Genomic DNA, 6727 nt, shown 5'->3' with positions numbered 1-6727 from the left:
AAAGATGAAAAACACAAGTAATTTTAGACTAAAACTTAGCCCCAAAGAGCACAAAATATGCATGGGACTTGAGACCCAAATCGGTACAGAAATGTGTTGATGTAGGGATTATATAACCTTGGGCTCTCCCACTTTAATAGCTAGCTTTTCGGGTGTGATTCTCCCTGAGTTATACAAAGGGTATGATAGCCACCCACTACTCTTCATACTTATCGTGCCATGTATGGTGTTCGCCCAAGACTAGCTATTTATATTATACGGTCATGGAGGACAAGAGCTTGGTGGTTGGTTATGATTAATTTACACACACACAACAGTTGTAAATTTAGTGATATTATTTTATAATAGTTTGCTTATCATAAAAATTTATGGAATCAAACCAAAGGATAGTAAACTGCACCTATCCTCTTACAATCCAAGATACACCTTTGATGACCTGGAATCCAACACTGACCCTATGTGTGTGTTTGCGGCTAGAGGAGGGAGGTCATGTCTACTAAAGCCATCTCTTACTCAACTTTTTCAGTGATGTCTGTGATTTCTCATTAAAGTTAAGATCATGAATATCCCACCTAATATAGTATACCCTTCCAACCCAATATCCTTACATTTTCCAATTGATTTCCAAATAAAGTGAGGAAATTTAATTATGAGATTTTGTTAGGCTGTTCTCCTAACTTTCTTTTCATAAATTTGTAAGCTCAAATGTACTACTTTTTTGCATCTTTTGGATGAATTTTTTAATTCGTCAAAATAATAATAAAAAATTTCCCATCAATCTCTCAAATTACTAGTCATGTATCTACAGTTTACAGGAAAGATGGTCCGAAACCCAATTTTCTTTTTGTAAAGATAAAAGACAGAATAACTGAAGCACCAGTTGGATTAAACATACACAGGTTAAAAAAAATTGTAATAATATTCCAAAAGAATCTAGGTTCTCGATTGGAGTACAACAAGAAATGAATCATCACGATAATAAAATGATAAATCACAAGTAAATTAAAACCAATCTCGACAAAGATTTAAATTTTAAGAACAAAAAATCTGCTTTTGATCATACCACACTAATAATTGAAATGCTTAAAACCAAGAAACAAAACTCAGATAAGTATAAATTCAAACCTGTATGGGCAAAACTCAATTGTTTCTGCAATTAAATTTCATCAAGTGCCAAAAAAGGGGGAAAAAGTTCCACAAGGTGTACACTGAATCAAGATCCAACTCGAATAAGAAATTAAACCGAAAACAACCTTTAAGAATGGAAAAGAGAGATTTAGGACATGCCTTTAGAACATAGGTAAATTGTAGCGAATAGCATACAAAGGTTGGATAGTTGGTTCACTTTATAGTGTGTAAACAAATGGGTGAAAAATGTGGGATGATTGTTTAGCTGTGATGATGAGTGAGATTCGGATACGAGGAAAATGACGATAGTAACCCCCATACATTGACAGCTGCCCAATGGTCAAACTGTAATCTTTATTGAGAGCATCCAACTGTAAGATTTAACTTTTTTTTGCTTATTATGCGAATAGTTAAAAGTACTGTCTTTTCCACATTCTTTTGACAAATGAAAAGAATTTCATTTTCTTCTTATATAGAATTTTTTTAATTAAAATTTCTCTTTATTTCTCTTTAAAAAGGTGAACTAATGTTACAGATTTTTTTTTTTCTTAATTCTTATTGGGATTTGAAGAGAAAGAAAATAATTCTTAGTATACATTTTCATAATCACGCTTCACTTTATTATTTAGGTTTTCGGCAATTGAATTTGTTATAAGGTTATCATGTAGATTGACTGACTTGCAAATTAGAGATCAAGTGTATATGCAGGTAGGCATGCATGTAAAGAACGACAATAAATGTCGAAAACTATTCCATGGCACTACAAAATCACCCTACAACCCATTTTCTCCTCCAAGGTCTTATAGTATTAAAATCTCACCCAACACCCAAGTAATATCCCTAATCCACAAACCTACCCCTAATTCCTCCCAAAATATCTCTTTGGATCCCTCCCTCACATCTCCATAGATCTCTTCCCACAACAATGGATTTCTTCTCGAAGTCATGGGAGTTCATAAAACTAATATTTTGGGGGCAATCAATCACTTCCACTAACACTGCTATATGGTGAGATCATGTAATGCCACTTTCACCTCATTGATTCTCGAGAAGAATGGGGCTATGGAAATGAGAGACTTTAGACCTAAAGTCTTGTTGGCAATGTCAATAAAATAGTGGCCAAACTTTTAGCAAAAAGGTTGAAGAAGGTACCTGGGAAATTGGTTTCTAGTCACCAAATGCATTTATTAATGGAAGAGAATAACTAATGCATCCTTAATTACTAATGAGGTCATGTATTGAAGGATTAAATCAGGAGTCCCTAGATTCATATGCAAGCTTGATTAAGAAGAGGTTTTTGACAAGTTAAATCGATTCTCTATTATGAATAAAATGGGCTTTGGCACCAAATGGCTTAAATGGATCAGATATAGTATCTCCGTAGCCAAATACTCAATCTTGATAAACAAAGGACCAATTGGGGTTTTCTCTTCACAGAAATGAATTAGACAAGGAGAGCCTCTCTCTCCATCATCTTGGCTATGGAAGGACTACACAAAATGTTGGAAAAGGCTAGACAATTGCAATGGATGCATGGATTTAGTGTGGGTTCAAACTCAGGAAACACTTTGACCATTTCTCACTTACTATATGCTAATGATGCTCTTATTTTTTGTGATACAAAGAAGTCCAAGTCCTCTAACAAGAATCTTACACTGATGTTTTTTGAAACTTCATCAGGCTTAAAGTTCAACAAGTTGAAGAGTATTATTTGTCCCTGTTAAAGATATAAATAACACAGAGGAGCTTGCAGAAATTTTGTGGTGCAAAATTGGTTTACTTTCTAGTACTTATTTAGGCATCCCCTTGGGTGCCAAATTGAAGTTTGTGATATATGGAATGGGGGAAATTTCAACATCTCTCTTTGGGTGGAAGACTCACACTTATCAAGAGTATTCTAGATAGTATACTAACCTATTTAATGTTCCTGTTTCCCATACCAAAGAAGATTCGAGGATCATGAGAAATTTCATATGGGACGGCAATAGATGTACTCAAAAGTTTCACTTGATAATATGGGACAAAGTTTTGCTTCCAAAATGCAATAGGGGCCTGGGGGTTAAGATCTGGCAATTCATAACAAATCCTTACGTATGAAATGACATTATAGATATGGCTCTGGTGATGGTAGTGTCATGAAGGATGTGATCATTGCCGAACATGGTAGAAAGGAAAAATGGAGCTCAAACATTGTCAATCTGTCTTATGGAGTTAGGCCTTGGAAATATAGACTTTAAATTCTCTCATGGAATTCTCTTGTAACCTGGGATGGTATGTATATCAAGTTCTAGAAGGATTAATGGTGAAACAATACAACTCTCAAGGAGGAATATCCCAATATCTTCAACATTGATATAAATAAGGACTCCTCAATTGCTCAAAACAGGACCAACAACACTTGGGATGTGCATTTGAAAGGTTTTTGCAGAACTAGGAACTTGGGAGTTTGATGGAAATATTAGCAATGGTTAAAGCTCACAGTTTTGATGAAAGTAAAATAGATAGTCTAAGGTGGGGAAGCAAAGGTATATTCACAGTGAAAGAATGATACACACAAGTATGCTAACAAAGTCAAGTAACTGATAAATGGCCATGAAAGTATCGAAGACCAATCTACCTATGAAGATTAAATGCTTCAGTTGGAGGCATACTAAACAATGCTTGTCTTACTCTAGACAACCTGAATAGGAAGACATTGCAGTTGGTCAACATATGCTATTTTTGCAAGACAATTCAGGAGAGAGTCAACCACCTCTTCCTTCACTGTCCATTAGCATATGATCTCTGAAATTAATGAAAATCTTGCCGGAACCATTTCCCTTATGAACATTATCACTAGCCGGATCTATTTCCCATTGGCTTTATATCGAATCATTAGCCGGAACCATTTCCCTTCGAGTTACTATCAAATCACTAACCGGAACCATTTCCCTTCGAGTTACTATCAAATCACTAGCCGGAACCATTTTCCTTCGGCTTTATATCAAATCACTAGCCGGAACCTATTTCCCTTTGGCATAATATTACTAGCCAAAATTATTTCCCTTCGGCCTTATATCACATGTCTCATCATGGTGTTCAACAATCAACACAAATAAGCAATGTCACACCATAAGAAAGAGACAACAATTCAGACAATTCAAGTCCACATTTGTGCCATCAAAGCACTTCATCAATCAATCAAATAAGGGTCACAACAAGGCAATTCACAAGCATTATGATCAACAAGTCGCATTTTCTTTAATCCCCTTTTCTTTAAACAAGTGCAACAATGAGCCCTTCCCTCAATGCCATTACTCCCCAACACACAATGAAAGGAAATAGATGATTCTACTAGGATACAAAGTTTAAGAGACCACTCGTCTTAATTCAATCAATTAATCAATCTGAAGCTTCAGCCTTCTCCTTTTGAACGAAATCAAATGCCCTACAATCTAGTTCAATCAAGTAATTACAATAAGATTCCGGAATTAACGCTGTCCAACTCAAGCAATTTAGACAAAAAGGTCAATAAACTCAAAAAATCAATTTTGAAATTGAGGTTTAAATCTGAAAATATTTGCTTGAAAACATTACTCAAGGCATTGGGAACTCGTTGGTGAAAACCATTTGGAAAAAGGATTTGAAATTAGTTCACAAACCCAATTTTACTTCAACAACTCAAATTCACGAAAACCCTCAATTTATCCTTCCAAAATCTTGATTTGAACACATAAATCCAATATTAATAATGGGTAATTGAAGATTTAAAGTCAAGAAATGTTACCCAACTATTTTATCTTGAAAAACTCACTTGAAATCGCCTCCATCGAGTTCTCAAAGCTCCAATAGAAAATGGGGAAGAAACCTCGAATTTGGATCAAAGCTCTGCCAGACACACAACTCATACCTGAGCCCACGAACGTGCCCTACACTCCGGGAACGCGGAGGTCAAAGCTTTGACCTCCCACAAATGCTAAATTCATCTTGTATAATTTTTATCATGCAGATAATCTAAAGTAGAGCTTCTGCAAAATATAAGAAGTTAAGAACATAGAAAATATTGTTGGATAGAATGCATACACTCAATTTCACATTCTTGATTATGGTATTTGCAAAACTAATGTCCATAATCAAATTTGGCAAGTCCATTGATTGGTAGCTATGATCATCATGCTCAGATCATTCACAAAAATTGAACTGTATTTTCACGTCCAAACACAATAAAAAGAATGACATATTTTAGGTCTTTATCTGTAACATCTCGCAAATTAAAATAACTAGGAAGAAGCTAATAATTGAAAATAGTCATTTTTGGAAGAGAATGAAAATTTGGAAATTTTGTTAAGTTAGAATAACTTGAGTTTTTGCCAACTTCAAACGGACATAACTTCTAGCTCAGGATGATTTAGAGGTACTTACAGATATGGTAGGGAATCTCTTGGAATGATCTTTCCAACGCCGCTGAGCTTGCGCGATTCTGAGTTTGTATGAGTAAGTTATGCCCTTTGGAAGTTGGGTTGTTGGAATAAGGAAAGTCCAATCCGAATTTTGAAAGGGTAGTTTGGTCTTTTTCTTGCCCAATTATTTTATTTCGTTTTAGATAATTAAGTTAGGATCTAATCAGAATTAGATCAGTTTACGGTTTCACCAAAATACGCTAGGGCTTGGAGAAAAGAGAAAACAAAAGGAGAAAGGAGAAGAGAAACAAGATTCGTCAAGACGTCGAGTTTAGTTTGTGGACTTCGTCGGGGGTGATCCCTACAAGGTATGTGAGATCACATAGCGTTGGGTTAGTTCACCCATGCGCCAATCATGATTCAATTTCAGCGAAGTTATTAGATTTGAAAGTAAATCCTTGAGTTCTTGATGAAATTCGTTTGAATTCTTGTGGGTGGTGTTTTTGTAGTTTTCTTGAGATTTATTCATGTTGTTAGTTGTGTTTTTCGAGTAGAATCTGATGTATATTTGTCACGCCCCGAGCTACCCCCAAGACGTGCACACGGGACCTAGGACCATAAGTGATCCCAAGCTAACCCTGATGGCATGATCATGAGCATACTAAAGATAAAAAATTGATGCGGAAGCTAATTCATAAATAAATCTGATAAGATGGGGAATACCCATATACTATAATTGAGATATATCAAAACTGAGAGTTTAATACAAAAGAGATATCAAACTCAAAATACTAAGCTGAATCTAACTATGTCTGAATTAAGCCTCTAAACTGACTAGAAACGTTGGGACATGCCCCAACTAGATCTAGCAAAACTGAAACTATAGACTAAAAGCGATAAAGGTAGACATGTCACTAGTCCTCGAAGAATGAGGACTTACCATTGATGCTGCTGAACTGGAGATCGGGAACCGATCTAAGCGTGATCTAGATACTGAGAACCTGAACCTACATCACGAGAAGATGTAGTACACGTATGCGTCAGTACTTGAAAGGTACTGAGTATGCAGGATAGAGTAAAGCTGAAATAACATATAACTGAACAAAGCATACTGAGCAATGATATAATCTGAACATGATATAGATACTGAAAATATTGAATACTGAGCTAACTGATGCAATGACCAAATTTATAACATGCTGAGACTGAATACTGACTGT

This window comes from Solanum stenotomum, chromosome 3 (genome assembly GCF_019186545.1).
Source record: "Solanum stenotomum isolate F172 chromosome 3, ASM1918654v1, whole genome shotgun sequence".
Classification (NCBI taxonomy): domain Eukaryota; kingdom Viridiplantae; phylum Streptophyta; class Magnoliopsida; order Solanales; family Solanaceae; genus Solanum; species Solanum stenotomum.
This window is presented reverse-complemented; position numbering follows the sequence as displayed.